Source organism: Arachis stenosperma, chromosome 5 (genome assembly GCF_014773155.1).
Source record: "Arachis stenosperma cultivar V10309 chromosome 5, arast.V10309.gnm1.PFL2, whole genome shotgun sequence".
In the NCBI taxonomy this organism is placed as follows: domain Eukaryota; kingdom Viridiplantae; phylum Streptophyta; class Magnoliopsida; order Fabales; family Fabaceae; genus Arachis; species Arachis stenosperma.
This window is the reverse complement of record NC_080381.1, coordinates 97,287,040-97,300,477: the sequence shown is the minus strand read 5'-3', so window position 1 is coordinate 97,300,477 and position 13,438 is coordinate 97,287,040.

Genomic DNA, 13,438 nt, shown 5'->3' with positions numbered 1-13,438 from the left:
CAAGAGTTCATTGATACAGTTGCTAGAAATCAGCATCTGTACTTAAGTAGTGAGTCCTCCATAAAAGAAGAGGCTAAGGCAGTGTCCACTGAACTTAGTCCTCTAGAACAAGTTGCTGAAATCAATCAGCATTTATGTTATCTGATAGAACAATTGGCAGAATTTAAAGAGATGTTACAAGACACTAAGGATGCTAACAGGAACATGGAAGCACAACTTGACGAGACAAGATAGCAGTTATCAAAATAGATAACAGAAGAGTTTTAAACAATTCAATTAAGGAGTGGAAAAACATTGAATACCTCAACTCAAGGCAGCAGAAAGCCAAGAAAGGAACAAATAATAGAGGATGAGCAGACTGCTACCCAAAATCCCTCTGAGGATAGTAAGAGCCCATAGAGGAATGATTATGGCGTTCAAACACCAGAAAAGGGTGAAAAACTGGCATTAAACGCCCAGTGGACGCCCAGTTCTGGCGTTCAAACGCCAGAAAAGGGTGAAAAAGTGGCGTTAAACGCCCAATCCATGTTCAGTTCTGGCATTCAAATGCCAGAAAAAAGAGGGAATCTGGCGTTAAACGCCAATCCAGCCCCTAATCCTGGCGTTCAAACACCTATGAGGGGTCAGACACTTGCAAATGCTGATAATAACTCCCTCAAGAAGGCTTCTCAACCTACCTCTGTAGGAAATAAACCTGCAGCAACCAAGGTTGAAGAATACAAAGCCAAAATACCTTATCCTCAGAAAATCCGCCAACCGAAACTGGATAAACAATTTGCCCACTTTGCAGACTATCTCAAGACTCTTGGAATCAAGATTTCGCTTGCAGAGGCACTTGAGTGATGACATGTCATCATGTCATGTTTTTCTATACTTTTTCATACAAGAAATTGATAATTAGTGCTTAAATATTGCATTCTTTTATGCTTAAATGTTATATTTCTTTAATCTTTTGATTTGATAAATTTTGTAGGAAATAAGAAGAAAAAGAAGCAAAAAAGCACAAAATAAGCAAAAAACGAGAAAAGAAGAGTTTTGGGGCACACTTTGAAGGTAAAACACACCTTGGAGCCTTAGACCACGCTTTTAAAAGCGTGGCCCATGACCAAGGAAGCACCAACAGCATGGAGTTAAGTTAAGTTTACTTAACTGAGCGCCCAAAGGGAGTGAAGAAGGCACTAGCGCTCAATTAAAACATTTTAACTTAACTTTTTCGGGCTTTTATAAAGCCTTGTGACAACATGACCATGCCTCCTTCAAAGGGCCATAACTTGAGGTACGGAAGTCCAATTGATGCGATTTTAGTTGCGTTGGAAAGCTGACATTCAGAGCTTTCCAACGATATATAGCAATCCATGTTTGGCATACAATTGAAGCACAAGTAAAAGGCGTATTTAAAGCCCAAAAATCAACCACAAAATGCAACCAACAAGGCTAGAAGTGGGAGCCCCTCTCCAAAGCAAAGTAGCGCTATTAGTGTGCAAGGAAATTCACCAAATTGGCTCCACCAGGATTCGAACCAAGGAGCTCCTCTTTTGCAAGGAAGGAGCACTCCACTTGGCCAATGAAAATGGCACCAATTTGACTCACCCAAGGTTCGAACTTAGAGCTCTTTCTCTACAATGTAGGGGCGCTCAGTTAACTTAGTTAACTTAGCGCTATGAGGGCTGCCCAAGGAAGCTTTGTCACGCAAGGGAAATGGGCCAAGGATAAGCACATGAAGTGCTCAGTTAGAAAATTCTAAGTTAACTCTACCCTAGAGCAAGACACAAACCAAAATAAGCCTGGGACCAAAGCTTTGAGCGCTCAGTTAACTTAGTTAACTAAAATCTCCCCTGGGAGCTGCACCATGGCACTATTTCAATTAAAAATCCATTTTGGATCCACTCTTCTTCAAATCCAAAGCAAGCAAAGCCCAATTGACATCACTCAAAGGCACAAGGATCAATTAGATTAGGAATTTCATTTTAATTGTAATTTGTTTTCAATTTCAATTTCATTTTGAATTTTGTAAAAAGCCTATATAAGGCATCATTTTCATTTTTGGGAGGAGGTTGGCTCTAACAGAGAGCATTAGAAAGGCTGGCTCCAATAGGGAGTTTTGCACTCTTTAGTTTTCATTTTGCTCTCTCTTTTAGTTTTTATTTCTGTTTTGAATCTTGGGTGGAGAATTGAAGGAATTCTGTTTCATTCTCCCTTTGAGATTTCTCTTTATTTTGCTTGTTTGCATAATTTTAGGGCTCTCTTTACTGCTTCCATCTCTATTTCTTCTTCAAATTGTTTCTCTGTTGGATCAAGGAAGGAATTGAGATCTAGACTTGTTTTCTTGTCTCATTAATTCCCTGAGATCCTCACTTGTTTCTTTAGATTTCACAATTGAGTTAAATTATGTTTCTGCCTTGATCAAGTGAGCAATTGAGCTCTTGGTTTTCCTTCTGCTTTTACTGTTTCATTGAAATTGTTAGTTTCTCTTTGAGATCTGAGACTTGATCTAATTTTTCTTGCTGATTTTAATTCTTCTGCACATCTACATTGCTATTTTGATACTGAATCAATCTATTTCTAAATTTTCTCATCTGAGAGCTTCTTAGTCTTGTGCAACTTTACATTTGAGCTTGCTATGATCTCAATTTACTTCTCCTGCAATTTAATTTCCCTGCAAATTTTTAAACTTTGATCCACTACTTTCATTTAATTTCCCTGTTCCCATCCCCTTTACATTTGATGCAATTTATATTTCTTGTCATCTAAGTTTCTGCAATTTATATTTCTTGCTATTTAAGTTTCTGTCTCATTTACATTCTGCAATTTTAATTTTCCTGCAATTTTTAATTTTTGTTGCTCAATTTCACCCAATCACTCAATGTTAGTTTGACTAAACTAATCACCCATTAAAGTTGCTTGATCCATCAATTCCTGTGGGACCTCACTCTTGTGAGTTATTACTACTTGATGTGACCCGGTACACTTGCCGGTGAGTTATGGGTGTTGGAATTTGTTTTCCAAAAACACCATCATTGAGCAAATACACTCTTAGGCTAAGTTCATGAAAGAGATCTTAAGTCATAAGAAGGATTGGAGAGAAACTAAAACAGTTTTTCTCACTGAAGAATGCAGTGCAATCATTTTAAAGAGCTTAACAGAGAAGCTTAATGATCCTGGAAGCTTCATGATACCATGCACATTAGAGGGTACCTGTACCAAGACAGCTCTATGTGATCTTGGGGCAAGTATCAACCTAATCACTGCATCCACTATCAGAGAGCTTGGGTTGACTGAAGAAGTCAAACCAACCTAGATATGTCTTCAACTTACTGATGGCTCCATTAAATACCCATTAGGCATGATTGAAGTTATGATTGTCACAGTTGGGCCATTCGCCTTTTCCACTGACTTTTTAGTGCTGGAAATGGAGGAGCACAAGAGTGCAACTCTCATTCTAGGAAGACCTTTCCTAGCAACTGGACGAACACTGATTGACGTCCAAAAAGGGGAAGTAACCCTGAGAGTCAATGAGGATGAGTTTAGGCTGAATGCTATTGAAGCAATGAAGCACCCAGACACATCAAAAGACTGCATGCGTGTTGATATTATTGACTCCCTGGTACAGGAGATCAGTATGGCTGAGAGTCTCTAATCAGAGCTAGAGGATATCTTTAAAGATGTTCAGCCTAATCTGGAAGAACCAAAGGAAATAAAAGAACCTCTGAAAATTCCTCAGGAAGAGGACAAACCTCCTAAACACGAGCTCAAACCACTACCACCATCCCTAAAATATGCATTTTTAGGAGAAGGTGAAACTTTTTTTGTAATCATAAGCTCTGCCTTAGAGCCACAGGAAGAGAAAGCACTAATTCAGGTACTAAGGACACACAAGACAACTATTGGGTGGTCTATTAGTGATCTCAAGGGCATTAGCCAGCCAGATGCATGCACAAGATCCTACTAGAGGATAATGCCAAACCAATGGTTAAACCACAAAGGAGGCTGAATCCAGCCATGAAGAAGGTGGTGCAGAAAGAGGTCCCTAAATTACTAGAGGCTGGGATTATTTATCCCATTTCTGATAGCCCCTGGGTGAGTCCTGTCCAAGTTGTACCCAAAAAGGGAGGCATGACAGTGGTTCATAATGAAAAAATGAATTGGTTCCTACGAGAACAGCTACAGGATGGCGTATGTGTATTGACTACAAAAGACTCAATACAGCCACCAGAAAGGATCATTTTCCTTTACCATTCACATGTCCATCTAGAGTATTTGCCTACAGAAGGATGCCATTTGGTCTGTGTAATGCACCAGCAACCTTTCAGAGAAGCATGTCTCTATTTTCTCTGATATGGTGGAAACATTTCTGGAAGTCTTCATTGACGACTTCTTAGTATTTGGAAATTTATTCAGCTCCTGTCTTGACCATCTAGCACTTGTTCTGAAAAGGTGCCAAGAGACCAACCTGGTTTTAAACTGGGAGAAATGTCACTTTATGGTGACTGAAGGAATTATCCTTCGACACAAAATTTCGAACAAGGGGATAGAGGTGGATCAAGCCATGGAAGAGGTAATTGAAAAATTACCACCACCTACCAATGCTAAGGCAATCAGAAGCTTTCTGGGACATGCAGGATTTTATAGAAGGTTTATAAAGGATTTTTCAAAAATTGCAAAACCCCTAAGCAACCTGTTAGCTGCTGACACGCCATTTATCTTTGACACAGAGTGTCTGTAAGCTTTTGAGACTCTAAAAGCTAAGTTGGTCACAGCACCTGTCATATCTGCACCAGACTAGACATTACCATTTAAATTAATGTGTGATGCCAGTGACCATGCTATTAGTGCAGTATTAGGATAGATGCATAATAAGCTTCTGCACATCATTTACTATGCTAGCTATATTCTAAATGATGCACAGAAGAATTACACAACCACAAAAAAAGAGCTACTTGTAGTGGTTTATGCCATTGACAAGTTTAGATCCTATCTATTAGGTTTAAAGGTGATTGTGTACACTGACCATGCTACTCTTAAATATCTACTCAAAAAGTAAGATTCAAAACCCAGGCTCATAATATAGGTGTTGCTTCTGCAAGAGTTTGATATAGAAATAAGAGACAAAAAAGGGACAGAGAATCAAGAAGCAAACCACATGTCCCAGATAGAACCAGTAGAAGGGATGTCTCTCCCCCTCACTGAGATCTCTGAAACCTTTTCAGATGAGCAACTCATTGCCATTCAGAAGGTGCCATGGTTTGCAGACATTGCAAAATATAAACCTACAAGATTCATTCCCAAGGAGTTCAGCGGGCAGCAAAAGAAAAAACTACTTTCTGATGTGAAGTACTACCTGTGGGATGAAGCATATCTCTTTAAGAGATGCGCAGACGGACTAGTCTGTAGGTGCGTGCCTAGAGAAGAGGCGTAGAATATCCTATGGCATTGCCATGGATCATAATATGGAGGACATTTCGGAGGTGAGCGAACAGCCACCAAAGTCCTCCAATGTGGCTTCTACTGGCCTACAATCTAAAGAGACTCCCGAGAGTTTGTACTTAACTGCGACAGTTTCCAGCAAGCTGGTAATCTGCTTATGGTTACGCCATGCCTCAACAAGGGATCTTAGAGATTGAGTTGTTTGATGTATGCGGTATTGATTTCATAGGGCCTTTCCCACCATCATACTCAAACACTTAGATTCTGGTGGTAGTGGACTATGTATCTAAATGGGTGGAGGCAGTTGCAACACCCACTAACGATACTAAGACAGTATTGAAGTTCCTCCATAAACATATCTTTAACAGATTTGGTGTCCCTAGAGCACTAATCAGTGATGGAGGCATTCATTTCTGCAATAAATAGCTTTATACTGCTATGGTCCGATATGGAATCAGCCACAAGGTGGCAACTCCATATCATCCACAGACCAATGGGCAAGCTGAAGTCTCTAATAGAGAACTAAAAAGAATCCTGGAACAGACTGTAATTGTCTATAAAAAGGATTGGGCAAGGAGCTTGGATGATGCTCTTTGGGCATACAGAACAACATTCAAGACTCCTATAGGAGCCTCTCCATACCAGCTTGTGTATGGGAAGGCCTGTCACCTGCCCGTGGAACTGAAGCATAAAGCCTACTGGGCAACCAGATTCCTACACCTTGATGCCAAATTAGCTGGAGAGAAAAGATTGCTCCAGTTGAATGAGCTAGAGGAATTCAGACTCAATGTTTTTGAAAATGCCAAAATTTACAAGGAGAAAGCAAACAGATGGCATGATAAGAACCTGTCATCCAGAGTCTTTGAGCCAGGACAAAAGGTTCTTCTATTTAACTCTAGGCTCAGGCTATTCCCTGGGAAACTAAAATCCCGGTGGAGAGGACCATATGTGATTACAAGCGTGTCACCATATGGATATGTAGAGCTTTAGGATATTGATTCTGACAAAAAGTTCATTGTTAATGGACAAAGAGTCAAACATTATCTTGAAGCATGGTTAATAAAAGAATTCAAATATTAATGGACAGAGAGTCACAAAAACTTGAAATTCAGAATGATTGGCATCAGAGATTGATTAGGCAACAATTATCCTTTTTCACAACTTCGCACAAAAACTTCAAGTTGTCCTTTTTCATATGCACTTGCCATTGGAGCAAACAACTTTGAGCTAAAGCCTCAATTAGTTTTTCTGATGCTACATAATTGCAAGTTTTATGGACTTCCATCATAAGATCCTTTTCAGTTCTTAACTGAATTCTTGCAGATCTGTGATACTGTTAAGACCAATGGAGTTGATCCTGAGGTCTACAAGCTTATGCTTTTCCCTTTTGCTGTGAGAGACAGAGCTAGAACATGGTTGGACTCTCAACCTAAAGACAGTTGATAAACCACTATTTTATGGTTTATCTTGTGCTCAATTGAGTGGTTTTTATCAATCTTTCATACACTTATTCATATGATTTGCATGAGTTTACGTTTTCCTTCCTGATTTTGTGTTATGATTGAAAACATGCTTCTTTGGTCTTGATTTTGATATGTTTAATCTTCTCTTATTACCATTCGATGCCTTGATATGTGTGTTAAGTGATTTCAGAGATTACAGGGCAGGAATGGCTTAGAGGATGGAAAGGAAGCATGCAAAACTTGAAGGAATACAAGAAACTGAAGGAACTGCTAAAGTTGTCCAGCCTGACCTCTTGGTACTAAATCGACCATAACTTGAGCTACAGAGGTTCAAATAACGCGGTTCTACTTGTGTTGGAAAGCTAACATCAGAGGCTTCGCAACGATATATAATTTGCCATAGCTGCCTCGAAGTTAGGCTACGCGGACGCGTGGATGACGCGCACGCGTCGCATCTGCGAAGTTCAATCCATGCAAACGCGTGGACGACACCTCCGCGTCACTTTGCCACGACCTGTACTAACCAGATTTCGTAATCAGCGATTTCTGGGCTGTTTTTAACTCAGTTTTCGGCTCAGAAAACACATATTAGAGGTTATAAAGTGGGATAGTCCATCCATTCAGAGAGGATATGTCATACAACATACATTCATACATAGTTTTAGGATTTAGATATAGTTTTTAGAGAGAGAGGTTCTCTCCTCTCTCTTAGGATTTAGAATTAGGATTCCTCTTAAAGGATTTATGATTTATTTCTTCTTCTCAAAATTTTAGGTTCATTGTTCCTTTTATTTATTTTCTCAATTTAACTTATGAACTTTTCCATGTTGGATGTGATTTCTTTTATTAATAATTGAGGTATTTCAGACATAAGATTTTTATTTAGTTTCTTATATTCTTGGTTTTGGTTGATTAATTGGTAACTCTTGAGTTGTCAAACTCATCATGATTGATAATTGATATCTTTGCGGATTGATTTAAATTCCTATAACTCTAGTCTTCCCTTAGGAGTTGACTAGGACTTTAGGTATTAAATTGATTTATCCACTTGACTTACCTTCATAGTTAGAGGTTGACTGAGTGGGAGCAAAAATATAATTCTCATCACCATTGATAAGGATAACTAGGATAGGACTTCCAGTTTTCATACCTTGCCAAGAGTTTTTAAAATTATTAATTTATTTTTCCTGTCTTTTAAATTACTTGTTCCTTATTTCAAAAAACCCAAAATATTGTTTTTCATAACCAATAATAAATCGTACTTCCCTGCAATTCGTTGAGAAGACGACCCGAGGTTTGAATACTTTGGTTTATAAATTTATTGGGTTTTGTTACTTATCACAACCAACTTTTGTAGGAAAGGATTTTCTGTTGGTTTAGAAACTATACTTACAGCGCAATTATATTTTTGTGAATTTCTTTACCGATAGGAAATCCGATCGTCAACAGCCTGAACTCTTGGGATAAGCTGGTCACGGCTTTCTTAGCCAAGTTCTTTCCTCCTCAAAAGCTGAGCAAGCATAGAGTGGATGTTCAAACCTTCAGATAGAAAGAAGGTGAATCCCTTTATGAAGCTTGGGAAAGATACAAGCAATTGACCAAAAAGTATCCTTCTGACTTGCTTTTAGAATGGACCATCCTGGATATATTCTATGATGGTCTGTCTGAATTGTCTAAAATGTCATTGGATCATTTTGCAGGTGGATCTATTCACTTGAAGAAAACGTCTGCAGAAGCTCAGGAACTCATTGAAATGGTTGCAAATAACCAGTTCATGTACACCTCTGAAAGGAATCCTGTGAGTAATGGGACGCCTCAGAGGAAGGGAGTTCTTGAAATTGATGCTCTGAATGCCATATTGGCTCAGAACAAAATGTTGACTCAGCAAGTCAATATGATTTGCCAGAGTCTGAATGGATTGTAAAATGCATCCAACAGTACTAAAGAAGCATCTTCTGAAGAAGAAGTTTATGATCTTGAGAACCCTGCAATGGCAGAGGTGAAGTACATGGGTGAAGCCTATGGAAACACCTATAATCCCTCATGGAGAAATCATCCAAATTTCTCATGAAAGGATCAACAAAAGCCTCAATAGGATCCTGTTTCTTTTGAGGTAACGTCAGCCAAACCAAGTCATTCAGTTTATTGGTGAGCAAGGGGGGCTCATCCACCCAAGTCTCATTACCAAATAACTTAGCATTCAGCTTCATAATTGCTCCAAGGTACTTAGCAACTTGCTCTTTAGTAATATCTTCATCCTCATCAAAGGAAGAATATTCATCAGAGCTCATGAATGGCAGAAGTAGGTTCAATGGAATCTCTATGGTCTCTAGATGAGCCTCAAATTCCTTAGGTTCCTCACTGGGATTCACGTCCTCCTCTTCCTCTCTAGGTTTGGCCACACCAAGTAAGGTTATGGCCTTGCACTCTCTTTTTGGATTATCTTTAGTATTGCTCAGGAGAGTACTAGGAGGAGTTTCAGTGACTCTTTTACTCAGCTGGCCCACTTGTGCCTCCAAATTTCTAATGGAGGACCTTGTTTCTCGTTGACGAAATTGTGATTTATCAATGTTGTATTCTTTGTTGTTGTATGGAATAATTATAATGGCTCTTTGCTATGTGTGGACACAACTCCGTTCAACTTAACCAGCAAGTGTACTGGGTCATCCAAGTAATACCTTACGTGAGTAAGGGTCGATCCCACAGAAATTGTTGGTATGAAGCAAGCTATAGTCATCTTGTAAATCTCAGTCAGGCGGATAATAATTAATTATGGAATTTAGAAAATCAAATATGTGTAAATAAATATAAAATAAAGATAAAGTTACTCATGTAATTCCATGGTGGGAATTTCAGATAGGTGTATGGAGATGCTGTGTTCCTTCTGAATCTCTGCTTTCCTACTGCTCTCATTACAGTTTTTTTACATCATTCCTTTCCATGGCAAGCTATATGTAGGGCATCACCATTGTCAATGGCTACATCCCATTCTCTCAGTGAAAATGGTCCAAATGCTCGGTCACAGCACGGCTAATCATCTGTCGGTTCTCAATCAGGTTGGAATAGAATCCCTTGATTCTTTTGCGTCTGTCACTAACGCCCAGCCTTCAGGAGTTTGAAGCTCGTCACAGTCATTCAATCCCAGAATCCTACTCGGAATACCACAGACAAGGTTTAGACTTTTCGGATTCTCATGAATGCCGCCATCAATTCTAGCTTATACCACAAAGATTCTGATTAAGGAATCCAAGAGATATGCACCCGATCTAAGGTAGAACGGAAGTGGTTGTCAGTCATGCGCGTTCATAGGTGAGAATGATGATGAGTGTCACGGATCATCACATTCATCAAGTTGAAGTGCAACGAACATCTTAGAATAGGAATAAAGAGAATTGAATAGAAACAGTAGTAATTGCATTAAAACTTGAGGTACATCAGAGCTCCACACCCTTAATCTATGGTGTGTAGAAACTCCACCATTGAAAATACATAAGTGAAAGGTTCAGGCATGGCCGAATGGCCAGCTCCCCAAAACGTGATCAATAGTCTCCTAAGATGAAGAATAAAACAAAACTGAGACCAAAGATGTCTAATACAATAGTAGACTATCCTATTTATACTAGACTAGCTACTAGGGTTTACAGGAGTAAGTAATTGATGCATAAATCCACTTTCGGGGCCCACTTGGTGTATGTTTGGGCTGATCTTGATCTATTCACGAGCTGAGGCTTCTTTTGGAGTTGAACGCCAAGTTGTAACGTGTTTTGGGCGTTCAACTCCGGGTCGTGACGTGTTTCTGGCGTTTGACTCCAGACAGCAACATGGAACTGGCGTTGAGCGCCAATTTACGTCGTCAATTCCCGAATAAAGTATGAACTATTATATATTGCTGGAAAGCTCTGGATGTCTACTTTCCGAAATCGTTGAGAGCGCGGCATTTGGAGTTCTGTAGCTTCAGAAAATCCATTTCGAGTGCAGGGAGGTCAGATTCCAACAGCATCAGCAGTCCTTTGTCAGCCTCTTTCTCAGAGTTTTGCTCAAGTCACTCAATTTCAGCCAGAAATTACTTGAAATCACAAAAAAACACACAAACTCATAGTGAAGTCCAGATATGTGAATTTAACATAAAAACTAATGAAAACATCCCTAAAAGTAGCTTGAACTTACTAACAACTACCTAAAAACAATGCCAAAAAGCGTATAAATTATTCGCTCATCAGTTTCATTCATGAAACTTAGAGTGGCCTTAGATAGATCATAGACTATGTTTGCTAAGCTAGAGGGGCTCTGCTCAGAATTTTCTGTCTGTTGCTGAGAGGATGACGGAAAAGGCTTGCTATTGCTAAACCTGTTTCTTCCACCATTATTAAAGCCTTGTTGAGGCTTTTGTTGATCCTTCCATGAGAAATTTGGATGATTTCTCCATGAGGGATTGTAGGTGTTCCCATAGGCTTCGTCCATGTAATTCACCTCTGCCATTGCAGGGTTCTCAGGATCATAAGCTTCTTCTTCAGAAGATGCTTCTTTAGTATTGTTGGATGCATTTTGCAAACCATTCAGACTCTGAGAAATCATATTGACTTGCTGAGTCAATATTTTGTTCTGAGCCAATATGGCATTCAGAGCATCAATTTCAAGAACTCCTTTCTTCTGAGGCGTCCCATTATTCACAGTATTCCTCTCAGAGGTGTACATGAATTGGTTATTTGCAACCATTTCAATGAGTTCCTGAGCTTCTGCAGGCATTTTCTTTAGGTGAATAGATCCACCTACAGAATGGTCCAATGACATCTTAAACAATTTAGATAGACCATCATAGAATATATCCAGGATGGTCCATTCTGAGAGCATGTCAGAAGGACACTTTTTGGTCAGTTGCTTGTATCTTTCCCAAGCTTCAAAAAGGGATTCACCTTCTTTCTGCCTGAAGGTTTGAACATCTACTCTAAGCTTGCTCAGCTTTTGAGGAGGAAAGAACTTGGCTAAGAAAGCCGTGACCAGCTTATCCCAAGAGTTCAGGCTATCTCTAGGTTGAGAGTCCAACCATGTTCTAGCTTTGTCTCTTGCAGCAAAAGGGAAAATCATAAGCTTGTAGACCTTGGGATCAACTCCATTGGTCTTAACAGTATCACAGATCTGCAAGAATTCAGTTAAGAACTGAAAAGGATCTTCTGATGGAGGTCCATAAAACTTGCAATTCTGTTGCATCAGATAAACAAATTGAGGCTTAAGCTCAAAATTGTTTGCTCCAATGGCAGGGATTGAGATGCTTCTTCCATGGAAGTTGGAATTTGGTGCAGTGAAGTTACCAAGCATCCTCTTTGCATTATTGTTGGGTTCGGCCATGTATTCTTCTTTTTCGAGATTCTTTGTAAGGTTTTCTCTGGATTGTTGTGCTTTAGCTTCTCTTAACTTCTTCTTCAGAGTCCTTTCAGGTTCAGGATCTGCTTCAACAAGAATCTTCTTGTCTTTGCTCCTGCTCATATGAAAAAGAGGAGAACAGAAAAGAAGAGGAATTCTCTATGTCACAGTATAGAGATTCCTTTATGTGAGAAGAAGAGAAGAAGAATAGAAGAAGGAGAAGAGAAAAATTCGAACACAAAGAGAGAAGAGAAGAGGGTTTGAATTATGAGTAGAAGAGAAGTGTTAGTAGATAAATAAATAAATAAAAGGAGATGAGAGAGAGGAGTTTTTGAAAATAATTAAGAAGAAAAGGAAAATATTTTTATTTTTATTTTAAATATTAGTTAAAATTCGAAAATTAGGAGAAGAAATAAAATTTAAATTTAAATTTAAAACAATTATTTAATTAAAAAGAATTTTGAAAAATAAGTTAATGATTTTCGAAAATTAGAGAGAGAAAAGTAGTTAGGTGGCTTTGAAAAAGATAAGAAATATTAAAACAAACAAAAAGTTAATTAGTTAATTGAAAAATATTTGAAAATCAATTTTGAAAAGATAAGAAGTTAGAAAAGATTTTGAAATCAAATTTTTGAAAAAGATACGATTGAAAAAAATTTGATTGAAAAAGATATGATTAAAAAGATATGATTGAAAAGATATGATTGAAAAGATATGTTTGAAATTTATTTTTGAAAAAGATTTGAAAAGGAAATTAAAAAGATTTGATTTCTAAAATTAAAATTGAATACTTGACTAACAAGAAACTAAAAGATATGATTCTAGAATTTAAAGATTGAACCTTTCTTAACAAGAAAGTAATAAACTTCAAATTTTTGAATCAATCACATTAATTATTCGTAAAGTTTTCGAAAATTTTAAATGAAATTAAGAAGATTTTGAGAAAATAAATTTTTGAAGTTGAAATCTTGACTTGACTAACAAGAAACAACTTATTTTAAAAATTTTTGACTAAGTCAACCCAAAGATTTCGAAAATTATGAGTAAAATAAGGAAAAGATATTTTTTTTATTTTTGAATTTTAATGAGGAGAGAGAAAAACAACTAAAATGACTCAAAATATGAAAATTTTGGATCAAAACTAATGATGCATGCAAGAACACTATGAATGTAAAAATGCATATGAAAAA